We start from the raw sequence: 13,121 nt of genomic DNA, 5'->3' as shown, positions 1-13,121 counted from the left end.
TTTTTTCTTTTGTAAATTGTCTTTCGATGTAATTTATTTCAATTATCAAAATTATTGTGGAGTTATACTCTGTGTAAACCAAGATGACAACGTGAAGCATGTGGTGTAAGCATCAAAGTAGCCCTCAGCTATTCCTTTCAGGAAGATTTCACAGAGAGTTAGTATGAATTTAGTATACCAGTGTGTGGTAGTTTCATGTTGGACAGGATTGCGCTACGAACGTAACTTCTTTGGGTGAAAATTGAATCGGTTGGTTGTGGTTGAATTCCTCTTGGATATGTTTCAACGTTCTTCGTGTGTTATTTTATGAATGCAGTGTTGTATGTAGTCTCCCAATCTTGGCTCCCTATTTGATGTGTTCCGTAAGATTACAAACTAACATTTTCACAATCCTAAATAAGGCACCAGCTTAGTTACGAATCAAGTTTAATATGCTGAAATTTTAGCGGTACAATGATCAATGTTAAAATAAATGTCCAAATATAAACTGATTTATTTCTTTTTATTTAAATTGTCTTTTTATATACATATATCACCGGTTATCGTAAGATGAGTACTAAAAGATTATAATTAATGTTAGTCTAATTGGGAATTTGGTAAGCTAGACTGGATACCTGGTGAAACAGTTGCGCGGTAATGCAAGGTTAACTTCCTCACGTAGCTGACAACTTTTAACCCACTTTTATGGTCTTGAATATCAGCACCGCTTTCAGAATAAATTAATGTAACAACATTACACATAACAACATTACAACATTGCCAGAAGCATATGTGCCCTAATGTTACATATTGTTTTAGTGATATATAATATGTCTTTTTGAGCCACTTAAATAGTTAACATGATACCTGTCAATTGTTAACGTATCTTCAATATTTTTTATAATAGTACGTTTCTTCTACTCATTGTACAGGGGCCTGAAGATATCATCAATATAATGCCGAAACCGGTAGCACATAAAAGTTCATAAAATTATATAAATGTCCACAATACATACGGCTGTTGGTAAATTATTGCATCAAGAAGTTCATGCCAGCCGTCGTCCCACGATCCATAATGGATCAACGAAGATATTCCTTCTCATCTACAAGTGTGTGGTTATAGGGTCCATATTACGTACAGTGGCCAAAAGGGAACTTCAGGTGTGTCCCGGGGCAGCGTAATAGGTCCTCTGCTTTTTACGATTTACATAAACGATCTGTTTGATGGTATTGACAGCGCCTTTACACTGTCTGCCGATGATGCTGCAATCTACAGGAAAGTAGTATCTCACGTAAACTGTGAACAAATTAGTGAGGATTTGCAGAAAATAAATGTGTGGTGTAATGACTGGCGGTTATCTCTCAATATTAGTAAGTGTAACCTCCTGCGTATAACAAGGCGAAAATCCCCATTAATGTACGAGTACAAAATAAATGCCCAGTCTTTGGAAGCGGTAACATCCATCAAGCATCTGGGTGTGACTAATCGAAATGATCTCAAATGAAATGATCAGATTACACAAGTAACGGGTAAGGCGAACTGTAGCAGTCCTTCAACAAAGGAAATAGCTTACAATACGTTAGTTCGTCCAGTATTGGAGTATTGTTCGTCTGTATGGGACCCTTACCAGTTGGGTCTGATTCAAGAGATTGAGAAGGTCCAAAGAAGAGCGGCAAGATTCGCGACTGGTACATTTAGCCATTGCGAGAGCGTTACCAATCTCATAGAAAGTTTGTAGTGGGACACACTTGCAGATAGACGGCGCGCCTAACAGAAGGCGCTGTTCACTAAATTCCGAAATCCGATCTTCACCGAGGATATATTTTATATCCACCAACTTTCAAATCGCGCAATGATCATGATTCAAAGATAAGGGAAATAAGAGCTCGTACTGAGGCGTTCAGACAGTCGTTTTTCCTTGGCGCGATCCGCTAGTGGAACAGAGGAGCGGAGAATGGGGGGGGGGGGGGGCAGGAATATGACTTTGGGGCGAATTGTGCCCTCTGCCACACACCGCCTGGTGGCTAGCGGAGTATATGTGTAGATGTAGATGTAGATGTTATTATTATAATCAAACCGGTCATTTCCGTACTAACTGTCCGCGGCGTGTGGTGGTATTAAAACTTACATACGAACAGCGGAAAAAATATACTTCAGCTGATCCCGCAGGGAACTCAGACTGAATCGCTCCCTGTTCGAATCCTGCCTCGGGCATGGATGTGTGTGATGTCCTTAGGTTAGTTAGGTTGAAGTAGATCTAAGTTCTAGGGGACTGATGACCCGAGCTGTTAAGTCCCATAGTGCTCAGAGCCATTTTAACCATTTTAGCTCCCTGTTACTGAGGACCGCAGTGATCTGTTGACCGACACCGCCCCTGATTTTCCCCTGCTATCCTTGCGCAGGGATATCGATGCCGTTAATTCCGATGTGCCCGCCATGATTTCTCACAACAAGCGACGCCGAGCACAGGATGATGCCGCTGATGAACCTTCCCTATTGGCTCGCCCTTCCGAAGGGCCTCCAGTAAAGGACCCTCTTTCTCTGAAATCGTGGATGAGGACGCCACAGGTGCTTCCACCTTATCTGGCGTCGTTCCTGTCGTAGAGGCTGCCCCTTCGGAGATGCCCGTGGAGGAACCTGCTTCCGGTACCCACGTGTCTTCTCCGGTTCTCTCGGACACTTCTCCTGTCGACTTTGTTTACCATCCCCCTTCTGCGACTTCTGTCGCCCCCTCTGGGTCACAGCCTCTTCCTATGAAACAACTGATTGATTCTCAAGAGCCAGTGGATCCCGTTGTTATTCACCAACCGTCCCTCCGTGAACCCATGTCTGCTGACGAGTGCAATGTAGAGGCCTCTCTCTCGCAATCTGAAACGGAATACCTACATGATATTCCCATGCGACCGAACGCGGCAGCGTCGGCGCCGCGGAGCCGCATCCGTAAACAGCCACAGAGAGCCGCATCACGGCCGAAGAAAAAGCAGTGGGAAGCTGAGGGTTCTCTTTCGTGGTTCTTCTCTCTTTGGTCCAGCGATTGATTCTGGTATGGTTACTTGTATGTTGCTCCGTCAACTGACGGATCTTTTTTCTGGGTTAGAGTTCCATGCAAGCATACACATTCCTTTTTTTTTTTTATTTTTTTTTATTTTATTTTTTTTTTTCATCAGTCTACTACTGACTGGTTTGATGCGGCCCGCCACGAATTCCTTTCCTGTGCTAACCTCTTCATCTCAGATTAGCACTTGCAACCTACGTCCTCAATTATTTGCTTGACGTATTCCAATCTCTGTCTTCCTCTACAGTTTTTGCCCTCTACAGCTACCTCTAGTACCATGGAAGTCATTCCCTCATGTCTTAGCAGATGTCCTATCATCCTGTCCCTTCTCCTTATCAGTGTTTTCCACATGTTCCTTTCCTCTCCGATTCTGCGTAGAACCTCTTCATTCCTCACCTTATCAGTCCACCTAATTTTCAAATGGTTCAAATGGCTCTGAGCACTATGGGACTTAACATCTGTGGTCATCAGTCCCCTAGAACTTAGAACTACTGAAACCTAACCTACCTAAGGACATCACACACATCCATGCCCGAGGCAGGATTCGAACCTGCGACCGTAGCAGTCGCGCGGTTCCGGACTGCGCGCCTAGAACCGCTAGACCACCGCGGCCGGCACCTAATTTTCAACATTCGTCTGTAGCACCACTTCTCAAATGCTTCGATTCTCTTCTGTTCCGGTTTTCCCACAGTCCATGTTTCACTACCATACAATGCTGTACTCCAGACGTACATCCTCAGAAATTTCTTCCTCAAATTAAGGCCGGTATTTGATATTAGTAGACTTCTCTAGGCCAGAAATGCCTTTTTTGCCATAGCGAGTCTGCTTTTGATGTCCTCCTTGCTCCGTCCGTCATTGGTTATTTTACTGCCTAGGTAGCAGAATTCCTTAACTTCATTGACTTCGTGACCATCAATCCTGATGTTAAGTTTCTCGCTGTTCTCATTTCTACTACTTCTCATTACCTTCGTCTTTCTCCGATTTACTCTCAAACCATACTGTGTACTCATTAGACTGTTCATTCCGTTCAGCAGATCATTTAATTCTTCTTCACTTTCACTCAGGATAGCAATGTCATCAGCGAATCGTATCATTGATATCCTTTCACTTTGTATTTTAATTCCACTCCTGAACCTTTCTTTTATTTCCATCATTGCTTCCTCGATGTACAGACCGAAGAGTAGGGGCGAAAGGCTACAGCCTTGTCTTACACCCTTCTTAATACGAGCACTTCGTTCTTGATCGTCCACTCTTATTATTCCCTCTTGGTTGTTGTGCATATTGTATATGACCCGTCTCTCTCTATAGCTTACCCCTACTTTTTTTAGAATCTCCAACAGATTGCACCATTTTATATTGTCGAACGCTTTTTCCAGGTCGACAAATCCTATGAGCGTGTCTTGATTTTTCTTTAGCCTTGCTTCCATTATTAGCCGTAACGTCAGAATTGCCTCTCTCGTGCCTTTACTTTTCCTAAAACCAAACTGATCGTCACCTAGCGCATTCTCAATTTTCTTTTCCATTCTTCTGTATATTATTCTTGTAAGCAGCTTCGATGCATGAGCTGTTAAGCTGATTGTGCGATAATTCTCGCACTTGTCAGCTCTTGCCGTCTTCGGAATTGTGTGGATGATGCTTTTCCGAAAGTCAGATGGTATGTCGCCAGACTCATATATTCTACACACCAACGTGAATAGTCGTTTTGTTGCCACTTCCCCCAATGATGTTAGAAATTCTGATGGAATGTTATCTATCCCTTCCGCCTTATTTGACCGTAAGTCCTCCAAAGCTCTTTTAAATTCCGATTCTAATACTGGATCCCCTATCTCTTCTAAATCGACTCCTGTTTCTTCTTCTATCACATCAGACAAATCTTCACCCTCATAGAGGCTTTCAATGTATTCTTTCCACCTATTCTTTCCACATTTCTTACTCTGAATATTAACAGAAAATGTTCTGAGCTTCGGCTCGCCGCTTTGCGACACTTTATGTATCAGTCTGTGGCAGATGTTTTTTTTTCTTTTTACAGGAAGTCTTATTCGACCAGTTTTCCATTCCTGGGTTCTCAACCTTTTTTAATGTCGCTTCCGAACTTTCTACGGGCACTGCCTTGTTTTATAGGAAAGGCATTCCGCTGATGGATTTCGAAGTACTGGACAGTGGAAGGGGGATCGGGTGCACGTTTTGTGATCTCAGTTTACTCCTTCTTTATGCCCCTACTGGCACAGGTCGCACTAGCGCACGTTCGAGTTTCTATAAAGAAGAAATCATTTACCTGCTTCGACAAAGATTATCTTAGATAGGGACTTCAATTGTTTTCTACGGCCGGTGGGTCAGTCTCCTAATTTTAATTTCAGTAAAGAACTCGACGACCTGGTGCGCTCCTTTCACCTGCGTGACGTGTGGGTTTCTCGCTATCCTACACTTGTGCGGCACACGTACTTTACTCCCACGTCTAGCAGTCGCCTCGATCGCTTTTACCTTTCCGATTCCTTGTGTGGGAAACTTCTGGATGTTGATGTGATACCAGCCTGTTTTACTGATCATTGCGCCGTATCCGTCACGTTAAATTACGAGCAGCAACCAGTACAATTGTTTCGTCCTCCATGGATGCTCAGTATAGCCTATTTGCAAGATACCTCTCTTGGTGTCGTCCTGGAGGACATATGGGTTCGTTGTTCTCTTACTATTGGCCGCTACTCGTCTATTGTGGCATGGCGGTCAATGCATGCTAAACCACAAATCCGTAGGGCCCTCATGCGCTTTGGAGCTGCGAAGGTGGCAGACCATCGACGAACGCTAGAACTTTACTACTCAGTCTTACGTCAGCTGTACGATAGTGCTACGCATGCTCCCCTACAGGTCACTTATATACAGCGCTCCAAAGCCAACTTGCTGCAGCTCAAACGCATTCAAATGGTGGAACTGCGGACGAGGTCTCAACCACGTTCTCTTTTACAAGACGAACTGACGTCACTAAACCATCTAGTCCGTTTACGGGCGCGCCGGAAACGTGTGTGCCTTGCCTCCCTCCCAACCGCTGACGGCCGCATGTTCACCTCTCACCGTGACATTTCCAACTTTATTTACACCTATTTTACTGATCTGTATGATACCCATGTCCCGGACGAAAACTGGAACTACAGAGACTACAGGATGATGGAATCGTATCTCCCACAGCAAGCAGTAGATGGGCACCGCCAATCGTTACAATAGAGAAACCGAATGGGGCGATCAGAATCTGCGGTGACTTTAAACGCACCATCAACGCATAAACGGTCACAGAATCCTACCCTACTCCAACGATCGAAGAAATTGTCAAAAAAAAAAAAAAAAATGGTTCAAATGGTTCTGAGCACTATGGGACTTAACTTCTAAGGTCATCAGTCCCCTAGAACTTAGAACTACTTAAACCTAACTAACCTAAGGGCATCACACACATCCATGCCCGAGGCAGGATTCGAACCTGCGACCGTAGCGGTCTCGCGGTTCCAGACTGTAGCGCCTAGAACCGCTCGGCCACCTCGGCCGCCGAAGAAATTGTCACTCGACGTGTTGGAGGAAAAATCTTCCCGAAAATATACTTAAAAGACGCATACCTACAGCTGCCGATCGACAAAGAGACACAAGAAAAACTAGTAATCAACACACCCTTTGGGTTGTTTCGATATAATCGCCTAGCATTCGGAATCTCTAGTGCTCCGGCGATTTTCCAGTGGTTCATCGAACAACTGATCCACCACATCCCGGGCACGGCATATTATTTGGACATCATTGTCACAGGCCGTAACACAACGGAGCTCATAAGGACCCTTTCAGAAGTATTTGCGGTATTTCAAGAGGCAAATCTCAAATGTAACGTGGAGAAGTGCGTTTTTGGGGTGCCACAAGTGGAATAATTAGGCCACATATTTAGTGCTTCAGGCATACAACCCAATCCGGCGTACATAGAGGACCTCCAGAAACTGGCGCCACCCACGGATACCACACAGCTCAAATCAGTGTTGGGGAAAATTAATTATTACAGGCGGTATATCCCGCACGCTGCTACAGTAGTGGAACCACTACACCACCTTCTCCGCGGGGGGTCATCCAAGTGTGATAATGCTTTCCAGGCTTTAAACAAGGCGCTCTTATAAACTACATGTCTTTGTGCATACGATCCGACACACAAGCTGGTACTAGCAGCAGACGCCTCCGATTATGGGGTCAGACCAATCCTTTCCTATGTGATCAATGGTGTGGAAAGACCAATAGCGTTTGTCACAAAGTCTCTCACACTAGCTCAACGCAATTACAGCCAAATAGAGAAAGAAGCTTTGGCTATAGTATTCGGAGTAAAAAAGTTCCACGAATACCTGTATGGACGACATTTTGTGTTGCAGACGGACCACAAGTCTCTGGTAGTACTGTTCCGAACATCGGCCAACATACCCACCAGGATGGCTCTCCGAATTCAGCGATGGGCCCTATTCCTTGCAGAGTAGAACTACGACATACAGTACCGCTCATCAGCATGACACGCAAAGGACGATTCAGCATTTGACGTGGACCCGGTCATCTGCTGCCAACTAGAAGAGGACGCATAGAACCCATTGTCACAGCTTCCGCTGGATGCAAAACTCATTGCCAAACGTACGGCTGAAGACAAAGTCCTATCAAAACTTCTCCGATTCTTTAAGACCGGCTGGCCTGGCAACAGGCAACAGGAAACAGATACAAGACGCAGACCTTAAGGCATACTGGGACAGGCGACATGAATTGTCTACCCAGTAAGGAGTCATACTTCTGCGAGGTGAAAACCACATCACCAGGGTAATTATTCCGGCTGCCCTGCAGAAGAAAGCACTGGATCTATTACATAAAGGACATTGGGGTGTGGTACTGACTAAACAGCTGGCCCGCAAACATCTCTACTGGCGTGGGATGGATTGTGCAATTTCTGACACCATTGCCACCTATACGACATGCCAGCAACACCAAGCAGCTCCCCCTAAGAAATATTTCCCGTGGCGCGCGGCAGGAAAACCATGGTCTCGGATTCACATCGACTATGCAGGGCCTTCCCTCAGCTACTACTGGTTAATCGTCGGTGACTCCACAACGGGTTTTCCTTACGCATCACAGATGACGTCCACAACCTCAGCAGCAACAATTCAAGCATTAGCGCGAATTTTCGCAATCGAAGGGCTGCCCAACACGTTAGTATCGGACAAAGGGCCCCAATTTTGCTCTGAGGAATTTAAGACATTTTGTACCTTAAATGGTATCCAGGTGGTACGCACGGCACCATTCCACCTGGCCACGAATGGGCTCGTAGAGCAGTTCGTGCAAACATTTAAGGCACAAATGGCAAAACTAACTAACCATTATGCTCTGCCTGTTGCTCTATCATTGTTCTTGTCGCCGTACAGATGTTAACCTAAGGAGGGTGGATCACCAGCAGAACAACTACATGGAAGACAACCGTGATCCACACTCTCTTTACTGCAACCACCAGATAGGCATGAGCAGCAGCCAACCCAGTATCGGACAAAATATCAGACCGATCAGAAAGTCTGGGTCAATGTCCATACACGGGGGCATCCTCATTGGATACCAGGCTTGGTCGCTCATACCAAAGGACCGGCAATGTAAGCAGTCATCTCCACTGGAGGTCTCATACATATCGGACGCCAGAACCAAATCCGGCCACGAAGGGACAACGATCTCTGACCTTACTCTCTAACCCCACATGCTGTTGCAGATTGCACCTGGGAGAACGTCCACAAACCAGCCAACACAGAGGCACCCCCTGCAGCACCAAGCCGATGGACATGGATTCTCGCCCAGGCTCGCCTTTCCCAGGCATCGAGGACATGGACACTGATCAGGACGAATGCCTCAACCTCGGTGTCTCCATCCTCAAGGGGGGGGGGGGGGGGGGGGAGAGGAATGCCATGGCACGCACAGCCACACAAATGCAGTGGTTGGCTACCACACAACTTAGTCCCGGCGCGTTCCGCCAACCGGCACTAGAGGCGTTCCTGCCTAACATTCAATCAGCGACGAACTACGCACGCGCACGAGCCTTTTTCCGGCACGGATGGTCAGACTATGGTATCACCATCCACCAGTCAGGGATCGCCAACGGCCGCCAATCATCACTCCGGAATCAGTGGAGGAAGACTGGAGCCGCCGTGTTAAATAGCCGGAAGAAAGGGAAACAGGCATCTTTCGACCAGCCACGAACTGCCGCCCGGAAGATACTTTGACACAACCGGAACGTCCAGGTGTCACATCTTCGCTACGCCAGCCATCAACCCCAGACCCTGCACCCGTCTGCTTCCTCGGTATCCGCCGAAAAGTGTCGAGAGAAAAGCCGACAAAGGAACGTAAATTCAGTTCAGTTGCTAATATTTCAAATCAATAAGGTGTCATATTCTTTGGCTTGTTATAAAATTTTGGTAGGAGAAGAAGCCTTTTGTTTTTGAGGAAAGTTTATCTTTTTGTAAAATTAAGTGGTGGCCTTGCTCCACCTAATAAAAATTTTTGTTCGCACATGGGTGTGAATCTGTGGATATAACAGAAGATATAGTTTTCTCCAACTTCTACTCAGTTCCGACTTACACTGGAACGATCACATGTGCAGAGCTGCAGGGATGGTAATGCAGAGTCTGAGGGGTAGTTGCAAGATGCATAGCGACTACCTAAAACCACGTTGGAATTTTACTGTAGCAGATAGGTTCTAGACAGGTGACTCATTTCTAGATATGAAAGGCCAGAAATATGATTCACTAGTGGTTGTTATCATTAAAGGACTTCTCCATTGGATACAATGCAGGTATGTGATTAAATGGAAAGACTTGATTCTAAATCACAGACATCATTTCTACTGAAAGCGTAGCACTAGAGATCTGAAAAGCTTGTGTACATTTCTTATGACCTCAATCAGCACACCATCTACTATTGTTTGTGATCCTTCTCAATCAACCCTCGCCTATAACTTAGTGAATATATCACAGAACCTCTGACACGGCATCGAGAAAGAATGCATTGCAAATACTGGATAAATATCTAGCAGTGTTATGAGGGAGTTGCAAATACCAGTTTCATACCATGCTCCTTAGCCGAATCACTTTCAAAAGTTCGGTAATTTAATAACGCGGATGCACCATTGGCAATGTTTGATGGCACTGCTGGTCTGATAATATAAACTCCTATGATCACTGTCAATATTCAGTGTCGCGGTATTTGTCTGGAAAAACCACGTCATTCAGAGGTAATGCCATACCTCGATTTATAAAGGCAATACAGCTTTTAACATGGATACTTGTGTGCACCTGCACAATCAAGACCGCTTGTGACAGAAACATACAGTAGTTGTTGCATTCATGTTTTTTTTGTTTTTTTTTTTTTAAACATCTGACGGTTTGAAAGACGATTAAGCCTCTGTTTCTAAGACATAGTGGTAGCAATCACAAGAAAACTTATGAGACATATCCACCCACCGCTGATTTTCTCTCAGTATTACTTCATATCGTCAGTAGTCAGTTATTAGTACTAGGTCATAAGAATGGTACAGATATTTCTGTTTCCAGGCCTGCTGCCATCAGCAGGGTGAATTTCCAGTACTGCGCTCATCGTTGAATGCCATTCAACTAAGACCACAATCGTAGCATTTAATTGTAAGTATAGTGATCAAATATGTCTGTGACCGATTTCCTAGGACGATTCTGTCTAGGGATGCGTGGCGCACCGGCGGTGGCCTGTGGCAGGAATGATTCACGTTTCTGGCTAACGATAGGAGCTGTCCAACTGGAGAGGGCTGTAGGGATGCAGGAATGTAGCTGACTTAACCGCATCGTCCTCTAGACAGCCGAATAGTGAACTAACACTTAATATGTGTTGGACAGCTTTTGTGCTCATGTGAAAATTTCAGAAGATTCAATATGGATGTGTGTTTGCGCTGCACTACTATTCCCTCCCAAGTAAATTGTTTGGTTGACTGCTTCCACACATTTCGCACCTTTATGTACACACCTGGAAATGGAAAAAAGAACACATTGACACCGGTGTGTCAGACCCACCATACTTGCTCCGGACACTGCGAGAGGGCTGTACAACCAATGATCACACGCACGGCACAGCGGACACACCAGGAACCGCGGTGTTGGCCGTCGAATGGCGCTAGCTGCGCAGCATTTGTGCACCGCCGCCGTCAGTGTCAGCCAGTTTGCCGCGGCATACGGAGCTCCATCGCAGTCTTTAACACTGGTAGCATGCCGCGACAGCGTGGACGTGAACCGTATGTGCAGTTGACGGACTTTGAGCGAGGGCGTATAGTGGGCATGCGGGAGACCGGGTGGACGTACCGCCGAATTGCTCAACACGTGGGGCGTGAGGTCTCCACAGTACATTGATGTTGTCACCAGTGGTCGGCGGAAGGTGCACGTGCCCGTCGACCTGGGACCGGACCGCAGCGACGCACGGATGCACGCCAAGACCGTAGGATCCTACGCAGTGCCGTAGGGGACCGCACCGCCACTTCCCAGCAAATTAGGGACACTGTTGCTCCTGGGGTATCGGCGAGGACCATTCGCAACCGTCTCCATGAAGCTGGGCTACGGTCCCGCACACCGTTAGGCCGTCTTCCGCTCACGCCCCAACATCGTGCAGCCCGCCTCCAGTGGTGTCGCGGCAGGCGTGAATGGAGGGACGAATGGAGACGTGTCGTCTTCAGCGATGAGAGTCGCTTCTGCCTTGGTGCCAATGATGGTCGTATGCGTGTTTGGCGCCGTGCAGGTAAGCGCCACAATCAGGACTGCATACGACCAAGGCACACAGGGCCAACACCCGGCATCATGGTGTGGGGAGCGATCTCCTACACTGGCCGTACACCACTGGTGATCGTCGAGGGGACACTGAATAGTGCACGGTACATCCAAACCGTCATCGAACCCATCGTTCTACCATTCCTAGACCGGCAAGGGAACTTGCTGTTCCAACAGGACAATGCACGTCCGCATGTATCCTGTGCCACCCAGCGTGCTCTAGAAGGTGTAAGTCAACTACCCTGGCCAGCAAGATCTCCGCATCTGTCCCCCATTGAGCATGTTTGGGACTGGATGAAGCGTCGTCTCACGCGGTCTGCACGTCCAGCACGAACGCTGGTCCAACTGAGGCGCCAGGTGGAAATGGCATGGCAAGCCGTTCCACAGGACTACATCCAGCATCTCTACGATCGTCTCCATGGGAGAATAGCAGCCTGCATTGCTGCGAAAGATGGATATACACTGTACTAGTGCCGACATTGTGTATGCTCTGTTGCCTGTGTCTATGTGCCTGTGGTTCTGTCAGTGTGATCATGTGATGTATCTGACCCCAGGAATGTGTCAATAAAGTTTACCCTTCCTGGGACAATGAATTCACGGTGTTCTTATTTCAATTTCCAGGAGTGTAGTTGAGGGGACATCGATTGTCGTGTGTGCATCTAGCAGGTGAAAGAAAGGTGGAAGACACATTTGCTGGTTCTCTAGACATGAGAAAAAACTTAGTTGACTTTGTAAGTTATAGGGATAGTTTCGAGTTTGTTACCTCGCTGGTATTGATATTTACAAGTGGAAATATGTTTCCTCAATTTTTTTCGGGTATTCACATAAAGGTCTTCACATACAGGATTAGTATCTAGTTACTCAGTGGTTTACAGCACGCTCCACCTCGCAAAGTTTTGGGTTTCTAGAGAAATAATTTCCGGTCTATATCTTTGGAATTATGTTGCGCGAGCGATACTGTTATGCAAGCAATATTGCTATGTGCTTGATATCAAGAAGTATCCTGAAAATGGTATGATATTCTGGCAAACCATGCGAAATTACGTATGTTCTTGTAATCCCAGAGGCTGGAGATGGATGCAGAAAAGCAAGGAAGCAAGCAAGTCGGGACCAGAAACAGTAATGCATTTGTGCCGAGGAGAGCCAACCTTGAAATTGTAGAACAGCTCTGAGAGTGACTTCAGTCCACTGAGGGCACTCTGGTCACACTTTGGGGGAAGATGACCACCCAAACTAGTGGGAAATATCTAGTGCAGCGGAGTATACCTATTAT

This window comes from Schistocerca piceifrons, chromosome 2 (genome assembly GCF_021461385.2).
Source record: "Schistocerca piceifrons isolate TAMUIC-IGC-003096 chromosome 2, iqSchPice1.1, whole genome shotgun sequence".
NCBI classification, from domain to species: domain Eukaryota; kingdom Metazoa; phylum Arthropoda; class Insecta; order Orthoptera; family Acrididae; genus Schistocerca; species Schistocerca piceifrons.
This window is presented reverse-complemented; position numbering follows the sequence as displayed.